The sequence below is a fragment of the Camarhynchus parvulus genome, chromosome 5 (assembly GCF_901933205.1).
Source record: "Camarhynchus parvulus chromosome 5, STF_HiC, whole genome shotgun sequence".
NCBI classification, from domain to species: Eukaryota; Metazoa; Chordata; class Aves; order Passeriformes; family Thraupidae; genus Camarhynchus; species Camarhynchus parvulus.
The window spans coordinates 51,930,135-51,943,225 of NC_044575.1; the positions used below are offsets into that span (position 1 = coordinate 51,930,135).

General features: G+C 41.8%; 1 protein-coding gene across 7 annotated transcripts in view; it reads left to right on the forward strand.

Annotated features, from left to right (window-relative positions):
* Positions 1 to 10,273: 10,273 nt before the first annotated feature.
* Positions 10,274 to 13,091, forward strand: part of KLC1 (kinesin light chain 1) — a 46,893-nt gene continuing 44,075 nt past the window's right edge. For all 7 annotated transcript variants that reach the window (XM_030948540.1, XM_030948544.1, XM_030948543.1 and 4 more), the window contains exon 1: positions 10,274 to 10,593. The gene's annotated coding sequence lies outside the window, so the exon portion shown is untranslated. The remainder of the gene's footprint in view (positions 10,594 to 13,091) is intronic.

Sequence of the window (13,091 nt, forward strand, 5' to 3'; positions counted from 1 at the left end):
GGCAGAAAAAGACATGATCCCTTTTCAAGTCTGATCTTACTCAGAAGAAGTATCACTATGTAGTGACTTATTTGTAGTCAAAATCTGTTCTAGAAGACATGGTCCATTTCATACATTGGCCTGTGTTTGTGGCTTGTGGTTCACACCAAATACCCATTTAATTGAGTTTCTTATAATTTGCAGGGATAGGCACAGTGATTTTGCTTGCTGGTCTATGCAGATTCTCATCCTTAGGGTGGTCCCAGGTGTGTTGTGACTGCTTGAGACAGCAGGAGGCAGCAAAAATGTCTGTATGCATCTCCTGAGGCTGCCAAGAGGCAACGAGCACCACCAGCCTAAGCCAGAGCAGCCCTGAAGCCACTGTGATGGACCATGTGTGGCATGAGTTTGCAGCAGCCCCCTGCCATGCAAGGCTTTCTGGCATTCAGCAGTGCTCTGCTCACACTGCTGCCTCCAAAGAACCCACTGATATGATTCAGCTGCAGACTTGGCTGTGATACTTCCATCAGCTGAGCCAAAACACATTAACAGGCAAAACACAAGTTTCAGAATCATAAGAAATTCAGGTCACTATTCATATCTCATTGTAAAAGAACTTCCTGTTGACAAATTGTAAGAAATCCTTGCCATGGAAAAATCATGATTGGGGTGTAGCATACACTGGCTGTTTTTAAAGGAAAAGCTACAGACTTTAATTCCTGGAATGACTCAAATAATTAAAAGTCTAAATTCTTGGGAGAGAGCAGAGGGGGTATGTGTTGTTTTGCAAAACAGACTTTGTAGTTAAGGCTATTTAAGAAGACAAAATCCATGAATTTCAAATATCAAAAGAGTCTCACTGCCTTGATTGCTTTCCAAGTGGTTGTATTACTCTGGAGTGTCATATAGAAAATAGCTGGTATGACATAGCATAAATATTCTGCAACAAACAAAGTCAAGTCAGTTCTGACCTTAGTAACTGTACAATAAATACTTAGGAGAAAACACTTATTTGTTCAAAATTTTATAAGAATGGAAGACAAAATGGAAACTAAGTTCCAATGAATATGTAAGAAAATGTCTTCTGAATTTATCAATCTTCTTTTCACATTTACCAAAGTAGCATTTCACTTTTACTGTCATGTCTGGAAAACCTCCAGTTTCCTCAGGCCTCATGAAAAATTCCACCATGGAAAACAGAACAAAATACTAAGCTGACATATGAGTAAATAGCCACAGGTGCCAATTTGTGCCAAGGAAGAAATCCAGCTCACTTCAAAGAAAAAAAATCAGTTCTGCCATAGGATATAATAGAGCAACTTGAATTGAGAAGAGATGCTCAAAATTAATTTTGTTTGGTACCTCTCCCCTGGTGCTGTTCTGCTGCTGGGCAAAAAGGGCTCTATTCTGGGACACCTGAGGGCTTGCTGGGCATGTCTAAGTTAGCAGGTTATCTCAGCCCTAAATCTGAGCACCACAGGACTGAGACACCCAGGCTGGTGCTGGGACAATGTGGCTGTAGAGCTGCCACTGTGTAGAGCACTTCTCCATCTCAGGAATATTTTTTCTCAGGCTTTTAAATCATGAGGTTCACAGTTTCTCTAAAAGGAACAAAGCAGCTTATTAGTTACTGACTTGAGTCTATAATTTATAGGTATTATCAAACAGCCATCTAGCACTTAATGTTCAATTTTGTATGTAATTGACTAAGTCATTTTAGTATTTATAGCTACTACATGTTTACATGTAAATTAGAAAAGCAATCTCACTTGTTTACAGTATGGAGTTTGGTTTTGGGCACTACCCAACAGAATTCATAACCAAAAATTCACAACCAAATTCATATGAGTGTTCATATGAATATTCATTCAGAATTCATAACTAAAAAGAGATAGAAAATAAGTGAAATTAATGACAAATATGGTTAACACAGCATTCTAGCCTCTTTTGGCTGCAAAATGAGTGGGATGGGAAATGACAAATGTGTGAACCATCCTTTTAAGGAATTTAGAGTGCTTTCTGCATTGGTTCATGATAAACCTGGCAGCACCATTTTACAGTTATGTAGTTAATTACCAGGATGGGGGGCACGTTCAGCTGCTGCCCACAATGGAACCATTTACAGGGGAGATTTCTGGTCAGTGCTATACACTGGGGAAGGAAGATACTGTTACTCATCAGCCTCTTCTGTGTGAGTCATGGCAGCTTTCAAACATATGGTGATGGTGTACTTTGTGGCCCTTCAGCATGTAATATGAAGTGTAACACTGTGTAGGCAGTACATTTCACTTTCATGGCTAATTTATATTTATCACTTGTTCTCAGCTTTGTCTTAGTTTTAAGTGAGGCATGTGTCAGTTCCTGTTTGCAGCCACATTATCTTCAATAGGTAGACTTTGATAAAAAACTGCACTATATATGTCTTTGAAACAATTTCAATATATTCTACTATTTCAATATAGTTCAATTTGAGCTTTCATTAAAATAATTATTTTAGACATCAAGGAATAATCTTATGTTAAAATACATGGATTCAAAATCTAAATGCCATGCATATGGTATGTTTCAGCAATTCCCCAGGACTTTCCCAGGAGGCTGTAGTTAATTGGTGTGGCAGAGTGAACTGCTCTCTGTAATCAAAACACCTCCAACAGTCCAGGTCTTTTAGGTGGCAATGCTGTCATAGATAACCATGGCAGCATGGATTTTTTTCCTTCAAAGAAATTACTACAAGCTCTACTCCATGAATTTTCCTATGCCCAGCTGGCCACCAAAGTCAAAGGCTAAGGAGTCTTTCTTTAAATTCTTATTTATAATTGTCCTCTAAAGTAAAATTGTAGCCTCAGAATATCTGTAATGACCTACATACCAATGAGGTAACTGCCTTCTTAGCCAGTTGCTGCATAAATTACCTAAACTGAATCTAGTCTTTGGCACAAGGAAAACCTTCAGAACATGATGTGATGCAGCAGTGTCTGCCAAACTTGTCAAACTAATAGCATCCCCTCACTGGTTTTTTTTACACCTATACTGGTGAATAAAAACCCTCCACACAGGTGCAGGAGGAATTGCTTTCTTCAGAAATAGACACCTACAAGGCTGCTTTCTAAGGCCTCCTTCCACATCCCCTAAATGCAGGGGGCACACAGAGTGTGGGTAGGCTGGGTTAGAGATGGGCCCCATGGAGGGAGATCATCTGTCCTTATCCTGCATCTGCTCTGTTTCCCAGGAGACAGGATGAGGAACAAAATATCTAGCACAGACAGTTCTGTTTGCTATTGATTTTTAGAGTGACTCTGCCCTTCTCAGCCCCAGGTCCTGTCTACCATCCATCTTGCCACAGGCACATTCAGAGAAGCCATTTTCTGTACAGACATAATTGGTCATTGGCACAGAAATGACAGAAACTATTGTCACACAGCAGAAGCGTTTCCATTTCCCTTTCCCTTGGGGCAAACTGTATTACCATGAAGTCCCCAGTCTAGTGCAGCTGGGTACTGCCCCTGAAATACCCTCTTAACACAAACTTAAGACAGACTCCAACAAAGAAAAGTGGATGTACAATGGCCTCTCATAAAAAATGAGAAATTCCAATCAACCTTGAATGCCAAGTGAACTTGGTATAATTCCATATAGAGCATTAGCTAAGGAAGAGAGAAAAGCATTTAACAGAAGAAAGGAGTAAAAAATTTTGGCAAATACTGTGCCATGTGCAGAAAAGGAATACATCAAATGTAAGGGAGGTTTACTGGTAAATCTGACTTGGGAACAAAGATTTTGGATAGTGACCATGGCACAAAGAATTGCAGCTCTTTAGGCTCAAGGAAGATGAAGCAAATAGGAGCAGAGAAGGGCAAATTGAATAATCAGGGAGATGTAGAATCTCTTTTAAAGAGATTAAGAGTTCAGTTTGTTTAGCCAAGCAAATTGATGGTCATGAGGGGAGAAAGGTGTGCAGAATCTGCTGCACAGGTGAGTGGAGGAAGAAGCAGCTAAGAGAGTTAAGCAGAAAGAATCTTCTTTTTATACAATAATTTAATTAAACATATAAAAAAGAAGTGCTATATGTGAGGACTTCCTTAGAAATGCAAACACATAGAGAAATGGGGACAATCACTAGCCAGGGAAAAGAGCAAGGAAAAAAATAACACAATTTGGCACAATATCTGTATGTATATATTACCCTTGAGAATGCACAGTGAAGGAGTGATGTTCTTGGGCAGGAAGGGCAAGATGCCTGCTTGGTTTTCAATGGACTTTGATAATTACATTTAGAAAAAGACCAGATTAGGTGGTTATCTGTAATGGCTTTGAGACTTTGGAGATTTAGTTGTCCTTTTTTCATCAGTAGGTGCAAATTTCTACTTGGAAAAGGTCACATACAGCCATATACTGGCATTAGCATTTCTTGTGATTAGCTTTTATGCATAAGTTTTAATAAAAAGCAGCATCTGAAAAATCACAGCTTCCTTCTTCTCTAAATGCATGTAGGAACCTCAGTGAGAATAAAGAGATCTCCTATATCTGTGTGAGGAAGCACCAGTTTTCCTGGTGCTGAGGTAAGTTTATATTCTAGTCTGTGCCTCTGTCTGATGTTGATTAGAAAAAAATTAGTGCTTTTCCTACATTTTCAAAGATTCACTTCTCAAAATAAGAAAAATCTCATACTGCTTAATGAAATTATCCCAGATTTACACTAGTGTGTCACTGAAATTACAGCCCTCACAGGTTGGTTGTTTTAGGAAAAAGCATTTTTCATAATGAAACTCTGGAGGATTTAATGAAAAAAAGGTTATCTATAAGTATCCTTTGCTGAGGATCCTAAAATGGCTACTGAAATTACCAAGGAAAGAGTCTCACCTAATCTAATTCAAGTAATCTGGCAGGCAAACTGGATGAATTAGGAGATCTCTAAAGGAATGCTGACAAACCACAGAGGTAATTAAGAGCTGGTGTTCTAAGAAGGGAAGGGGATAATGGAAGCAGTAAGAAAGCAGACACTTAGAAATCAGTAAAGGTGATCCTTTTTCCCCCTGCTTTTACCTGCATGTTCCTGGGTTTGAACAAAGACACATGATGTTGTGTTTGGAAGAGTCTGTTTGTTGTGTTTGCAGAATAAACTTTTTTCCCATCAATACTAGGCCTAATCCCAATATAAAGGTAAAAAAGGGAGCTGAGTCATAGTTGGGAAGTAAGGACATATGAGGGTGAACAGGAAGTATTGTACCACAGACTGAATGTTATTGTTCCAGTAGTGGCCAAGTGTGACATTCCAGCCACAGCATGTATTTTATTTCCTCTGGAGGACCAAATACACTTCTGCAATGGTTCAGTGGCTGAGGTGGGTGAATACAGAAATAAATGTAACTTCCTGTGACTCATAGGCAGAGATTAATAATCCTCATAACCTTGAATGAACAACTGAAACCCCAGGGGAGAATAAACTCACTGAGTAGTGAAAGTATGGAGGAAGGAAAGGAGGAACCTAAATAGGATGTTATCTTTCTTCATGCATAAGCACTAGAAGTCATGCAGAGTGAATATGGAGAAGGGAATATTTCCAAGCTAGAAAGGTGCTGGTAGTCAACCATCAGCTGCTATGGAAAATGAAAACAAGTGAGGAAGAAAGTTGCTCCATCTTTCAATGAAATGAGAGGTATCACAGAAGGCAGAACAGAAATTGCTGGTGAAGAATAGTGAGTGTAGTGGTGTAAACATTCCCTCGTAGAGGTGGCAACTTATTCCTTGAATGCAAGGAGTAAAAATACAAGTCTAATTATCATCACAAGCACTCCTCTGTGAATCCTTAACCTGTTCAGAATTTTGATGTTTAAAGTAGGATCTTGGAGAGTACTGACAGTGTCTGTAAACTCATATAGCACAGAGTATTAGAACTTGTCAAAGGGTAGAATCCTTAGCACCTTGATCACTTACTACTTTGAAGAGAACAGTGGAAGTTGGGAAATATAAATACACCTGTGTTGCTGAAACTTTCTAGTATTTTTCTCTCTGTTCACATTGATACTGACATGCAAATTCTTTAGCTTTCCAGTGGTTATTTGAACGGTATTACCTGAGATTTAGAAGTCTGTTTTTCATAACAGAATTGTTGTAAAGCTAATTGAATGTGCTGCCTAAATCTTTCATTCAGTATGTTATGTTCTTTAGTAGCAGCACAGCTCTGTAATAATTGAGAGTTAAAAAAATATCTTGTTAACAAAATATCCAGTGCAAGTATCCTGCTCTGTTTTAAAACATATAACAGAAATTAACTGTTAAGTTTTGAATTAACACTGCACGCTTTATTTCCTTGTTATTTCTCTGTGGAGAGAAAACAGCAGGGAAAAGCAAACTGGCTTCCATTTGTTACAGCTTCCTAGAAATCCTTGTGACTCTGAAAAAGAAGAATTCACTTGCATGTAAATAAAGCTTATTGACTTGGGAAGCAGGATCATGATCAGTGTTTATTTTACTTAGAATTAATGCCTTGCCTGACAGTGGGTTCCCAATGGTAAGTTCAGGCATTTGACAATGAGTCAAGCAAAGCAAAACACAGTCCTTTTACCCCAAAGTGCCTAAACTCCCTGACAAAAAGGTAGCTCTGCATGCAGTAACTGCACATATGAACAACAGAGTTGGGCTAAAATTGTGCCTAGGACTCAGTGCTTGACACTTCTGAGTCTGGTTTTTATGTTCCTCTTTTCCATAAAGGATGTTATTTTAGGAAATACAAACTAAAACATATGCAACTGTCAAGCTGTTGTGATAAAAAACCAGATAGGTTGCTGAATCTGGCCTTTCAATATTTATTATTGCCAGGATGCTTTTAAACAGCACTTTAGCAGCAGTTGAAATTACTCCAGTATAGTACTTTATTGTGGCCATATTTCTAAAATGAAGTAATAGATTTTATAGACTATAAGTTTAGATTGAAAAAAAAATTCTTTTGGTAGAAAGATTCTCTAAGATATATAAAGAAGGATATATTTTTTTAGTACAATAGTGTGCTGGTGGCATTTGGCCAGCATCAACCCATCACAAATGCTAAAATAAAATGACTCACACTTCTTAAATGAAGTGAACCTGAATTTCTTTAGAGGCTTGCCCCATTTGTGGATGTCAGTTAAGCTGACCTCAGTTCACTGTGTGTATTTCTCACACTGTTGCACTTCAAAAACCACCGGGCTTTGTGCTGCGTCAGTTGAACTGTTTGCTTTTTGCACTCCCACTGTGAATTACAAACCTTCCTCTCTCTTCCAGGGGAAGAGGGAAATTGGTATATTGAGACTAAAGAATCCATCATTGTAAATAATGTGTTATGGGGTTTTGTTTTGATATGCACTCAGAAGTCTGCAGAAAACCATGGTGACCTTGCTGGTGATAGGCAAAGGGTCATAGGAGCCACCATCCTTGGAAGTGTTTAAGCAAAGACTGGACATGGCACTTAGTGCCATGGTCTAGTTGACATGGTGGTGTTAGGCCATAGGTTGGACTTGATGATCTCAGAGGTCTTTTCCAACCTAATTGATTCTGTGATTCTGTATTATACTAGAGACAGCATGTCTTGATAATTTAATCAAAATATCAGGGCATGCAGCATAACTAGTTCCTTAAGAGAAAATGGAAATGTGGGCAGTGAATAGTTTTAACTGCTAGATGAACCTGGATAATTCTCATGTAGATGAGACAGGAAAAACAAGATCCAAATGAAGAGGAACTCTTTGGATATTTCAGGTCAGGCAGTAGCTTGAGGAAAAATCATCTTCACCAAGTCTCTCCTGTGTCTAACTTCTGCTGTGTGCCATAAACAGAGGAGTAACACCGCACTATAGCTCCATTGAGTTAATCAACCTTCCTGCAGGAGGGAGCTTATAGTGTGTGCTGTTTATGTGGGAAGTTGCCAGGATGCAAATACTTGATTAGCCAGCATATTATGAATCAGGGTCATAGCTGGAGTAGTTGCTTTGTTCAGAGATGCTCACATCCCTAGGGTAAGCAGCTAATTGCAGGAAATCTTTTAAAGCAAATGTGTGATAGGAAGAAAGCAATGAATATTGTTTATTCAAAAGGCAGGAGTGGTTCCTTTGAATCAGTTCTCTTGCATAATTATGTAATTAGGGCATGTTCTATTTTTAATTAAATCTCTTGCATATTCATGAGAATACTCTGAACCTGTGAACCAATTGGCATAACTCTTTAAAATGTAGTTTGTGTAAAGGAATGCCCTTCAATCTTTTTTTCCCTTTCATACTACTGTGCAAAGAGATATTTCACATTGTTATAATTAGGTTGTATTGCCTGTCAAAACTAGAATGTGGTTAATTAAACCATTAATATAAAATTGCCAGAGAAAAGTTTTAAATGGAGATTAAGAACGCAAGAAACTGCTGCTTGGAAATACTTGTATCAAAACTGGGTTTTGCTGGACAGCTTGATCTGTGTAAGAGATCAACCAGAGAGTGGAATTCAGTAAGTATACTTTATTTCCCTCAGCTTTTCAAATCCAGAATGATTCTCTGTATTTACAGCCTGAAGACTGTCCACGTTCCCCTAACTTTTCTTTGTGTCTGGTGGGCTTCTGTGACTCTTCCTGTTCTTCTGCCTCTTTGACAACAACATTAGCTTTTATTCCTCTTCCGACTTCCTGCTTATTCTTAGGAACCTTGCTTTGTCACCCAACTCTTGTTCTCACATCTGCTATTCTGTAGACTTGCTCAGCATTGTACATGAGGGCAAACATACATAAGCTCTGCTTTCCTTGAATATTTTAAATATTACCACTTAGGTGAGGCTGCATACTTTGATTTACCACTATACCTCTGTTCTTCTATTAGGTTATGATTCATACCCTGTACATACTGCAGGGACTAAATGATCATTGCAGGTCCTCTCCAACTGAACAATGCTATTCTATTCTATGTGGAGCCCAGGTGATAATCAATATAACAATCACAATATAACAATGGGTTGTCACTAATCCCTGATGATTTACAATGTACATTTTACTGCTTTGCTATATTTAATGTTTTTGGTGTTTGGTTTTTTGGGATTTTGGTTGTGGGTTTTTTGTTTGTTTGTTTGTTTGTTGTTGTTGTTGTTTTAAATTGTTCTTTTTCATTTTTTTTTCTATCTTATACCTCAATTCCTTCCATCTTTCCTGTCTGGGCTTAACTTCTACCTAGTGGAACATAACATAAAGAAAATACAGTGGCTGTTCCTTCCTCTCTAACGAGAGTGGGAATGAAATTGGAAGCTGCAAAGAAATAGTTATTGTGACAAGTGTCACTGAGTTCTCATGAAAGACTTACATTTCATATGTAAACCTTTGTAAGAGTAGGGGTCTTGCACTTACTTCCATGCAGAACAAAGACAAGGGCATTGAAATATATTAACAACACACTGAGCTCTGTGTGGGGCCAACCTTCAACACAGAACTCGTCCTTCAGCCGATTTCTCTGTGACTTGCTCCATGAGCTGCTGCACACTGCGGAGATTTTCAAGCGCATTTCATGAAGTCATGGTTGGAAGAGACCTTCAAGATTATCCAGTCCAACCATCCACCCAGCACTGCCCCTGTAACCCCATGGCCACTGAACCACACTGCCCAGTGCCACATCCAGGTGCCTCTTGAGCACCTCCAGGGTGGTGGCTCCACCACCTCCCTGGGTGTGATTCCAGGGAGTGATGAAGTTCCTCCTGAGCCTCCTCTTCTTGAAACTAAACCAACTCAGGTCCCTCAGCCATTCCTCATAAGACACGTTTTCTAGACCTTTCACGAGCATTGCTGCCCTTTGCTGGACACACTCCAGCTCCTCAATGTCCTTTTTAAAGGGAGTGGAAGATTTTCCCAGAGGCATCCAACTGAGATGGGAGCATCAGTTTCACAAGTCCTACAGTCACCATAACCCTGAACTTCTTCACCACAGTAGGTCAAACCAGCGCCAGGAGCATCAGCAGTGGTGGCCCCTTGGAGCGAAGCCGCCCCAGTGTCACCGCGGGCGCCCTGAGGAACCGACGGGATCTGCTCTCCACTGACATCCACTCGAGGCGGACGAGGCAAATTTTAGCAGGGTTTAGCGCGGCCCGCACCGGCAGCCTCGGGGATGCACCTGAAGCCCTGAGCTCCCTCAGAGCATCCCGCCCGGCGCTGCCCGCTCCCGGGGAGGGCTGACGCCATGAGGGGGGGCGGTGGGGGAGAAGGGCGCGCGGGCGCTTGTGGGAGAAGGGGGGGGCGCCGCCATGTCAGGCGGGGCGGGAGGGAAGGAGGGAGGGGAGCGCGGGGCGGGACAGGGGCGGCGGCCGCAGCCGCAGCAGCCAGCCGGGGCGGTGGTGGCGGCTGCCGGCAGCTGTCAGCGCCCGCTCCGCCGGCGCCGACCACCGCGGCCCTGCCAGCGCCTTGCGGGAAGCACTGGGTCCGCCGTGGTGCTGACTCGCTTCTTCCTCGCCTTCCCTCCCTCTCTCCGGTCCTCTCTCCCCCCCAAAAACCCTTTTCCTTCCTCCCTTTCGCCCGCCCATCGCTGACATCCTCCTCCGGCCGCCTCCCCGCCCCGGGCTGCGCGGCCCCCGCCGCCCCAGCGAGCGCTGCGCACATCGCCCGAGCTGCAGCACCGAGCGGTGAGCGGGGGGAGCCGGCCGGGCCGGGGCCGGCGGGCCGGGACCCGGGGCGTGTGTGTTTGGCTGTGGGTGCGTGGGGTGTTCAGCTCCTCTCCCTTCTCATCCGCCGCTGCGCAAACAACAAAAGGCTGCGCGGGCCGCCCGGTCCCCCCGCAGCGCCGCCGCTGACAGCCGGCCCCGTCCTTTCCGCGCCCAGGGCGGGGTGGCTTTTGGGGGAGGCTTTTTTCGGGCGTTTTGTCAGTTGCGCTCGGCGCTCGGCTGCGGGCAGGGGTACGTGCCTCGGGATGGGGATCGGCTCGGCTTTGTCCCCCTTTCCTCTGCCGGCTCCCCCCGGTGCTGCGGCGGGCGCCGCCCTGGGAGGGAGCGGGCAGAGAGGGCTGGGGAGGCTCCGGCCTGCGGCTCCGGGCGTGCGGCGCTTTGTCTGCGCTCCCCCGGCGCTGGGGCTGCGCCGCTGCCAGGGCGGAACTGCTGCTGGAAGGCGAGGCTAGGACAGGTCTTTGGGCTTTGTACATAGTGACCGGATTTATACATTGTAGGTCACCTGCCGGGCTGTAGTCCGAGGCGATTCATAGACTTAGGTCTTGCCCGGATTTCTGCACCTCCAGAATAAGGAAAGCGTTGGTTAGAAACACGTTATTCTAGCAAAAATACATAATTGATTTGATTGATAACTAATTGTATCTTTAGAGCAGAGATTGATTAGAAGGACACTTTAAAACCTTACTTATTTTGCTTTCTTCTTTCTGATATTTTTAAGTAATGAGATGTCATATTTGTAGATCTGCATAGCAGTTGTGTGTAATCAGAATAAGGAAACTTCTTGACACTTTATTGAATTCTGTGTTATAAGCATATTGAAGCACATTTTAATGGCCAAGGTGGTATCACCTAGTATAATACTCTTGTGTGGCTTTTGAAGGTGGCTAAATCAATGATGGTGCTTTTTTTTTTCCTTGTATTAGTGATTTCCATTAGTGGGTATGATGTAAAAGTAATATCAGTACTCAAGATGCTGGTCATGAAGTCAGAATACAGACTCAGACAACAAAACTGGCTAGGAAAAAGCAAAAGTCTGTTTTTATAGTTTACTTTAAACAGCAAAATTATGAGCCAGTGTCATTCATATAGTATGCTTTCATGTTTACACATAAAAATACAAGAAACTAAAACATTTTTACCTGTGTTGTGCTTGACAGAAGGTTTAACAACAATTGCTCTGCAAAGTAATTGTCTCTTTCACTTCCACTTTTGCATTTGCTCATTACTTGAATAGGAAACTTATGCACAAAGTGTGTCCGTTAGAAGCTAAAGAGGAACTGTTGAGGTTTTAGACAGATTAGCATTTTGATTAAAAAAAAGAAAAAAGCCCAACAAAACTGAACGCAACACTTTTTAGAATGCACAGTTGATTTAAAACTCTTTTGGAAAATAGCTTTATTTTAATTGAGTATGAATTCCAAAGCTTCAGCGAAACATGATAGAGGATGTTATAACCCTAGGATTACAGATACAATTGGAAGTTACACATTCAGCATTTACTGGCAGCAGAGAGAAAGCTGATCCATCTGGTGAGGCTGAGCAGAAGACCTCGTAAGTCACTTGCGCAATTATTTTTGTGACCACATGGTTTAGGAGGACCTTTTCCATGAAATTAGAACAGCTATGGAGGACTCTAGCAGTTCCATTTAGGTAGACATTTCACATAATGGAGAAGCATGTGGGTAAATGCAGGGACTTTAAATTGTCCATTCCTGAAACTCGCTCACCAATGCAGTATCACTTCTGCATCACGTTGCAGTTAAAGTTTGGCAACCTTCATGTTTCTGAAGGATGATGATGGAGCTGGACAGTTCCAGTAATCAGAAATTCTAACAGCAATTTGAGCATAGATTCTCTTTACTTGCTACTATATATAACTAAAAAAGAGTATAAGGTTACCCCCCAAAGGTCCTGTGAAGTAGCTTCATGAATTGTTTGTCAAATTCCTATGAAATGGTTAGTAATGCCTTATTAATGAAAATGGATTTTTTTAAAAGGTCTGTGTTTGACAACAGAGGACCCACATACATAATTTGTAATTAAATATGCAGGAGTCAATCTAAATGTTTTTAACATAGAACAAAATATACTCTACAGACATTTAAGGCATATAAGGACAGTTGCTGCTTCCTGTGTTTATGCAGAACTTGCCATGCTAATGTCAGAAACGTCTCGCTCATGTGCTGCTCATACAGTGCCCATATCTCTCTCTCTGTATTTTTTGTGTATGCACACATACCTGCACATGCCTCTTACTTAGTTGGGAATTTGGGGAAAACTGTAGCCTTATATTCAGTTCTGAGTCCATTTAATGCAGCTTCTGTTTCTCTTGAAATGTGGGCTTGTGCAGTTACTCTTTCATCTCTTCTTCTGTTTGACTTCTCTGGCAGACGTGCAGTTGAATTTACTCTGGGATTAATAGCATCTCTCCAGTTGCATAGCTCATGATTATTTTAAAA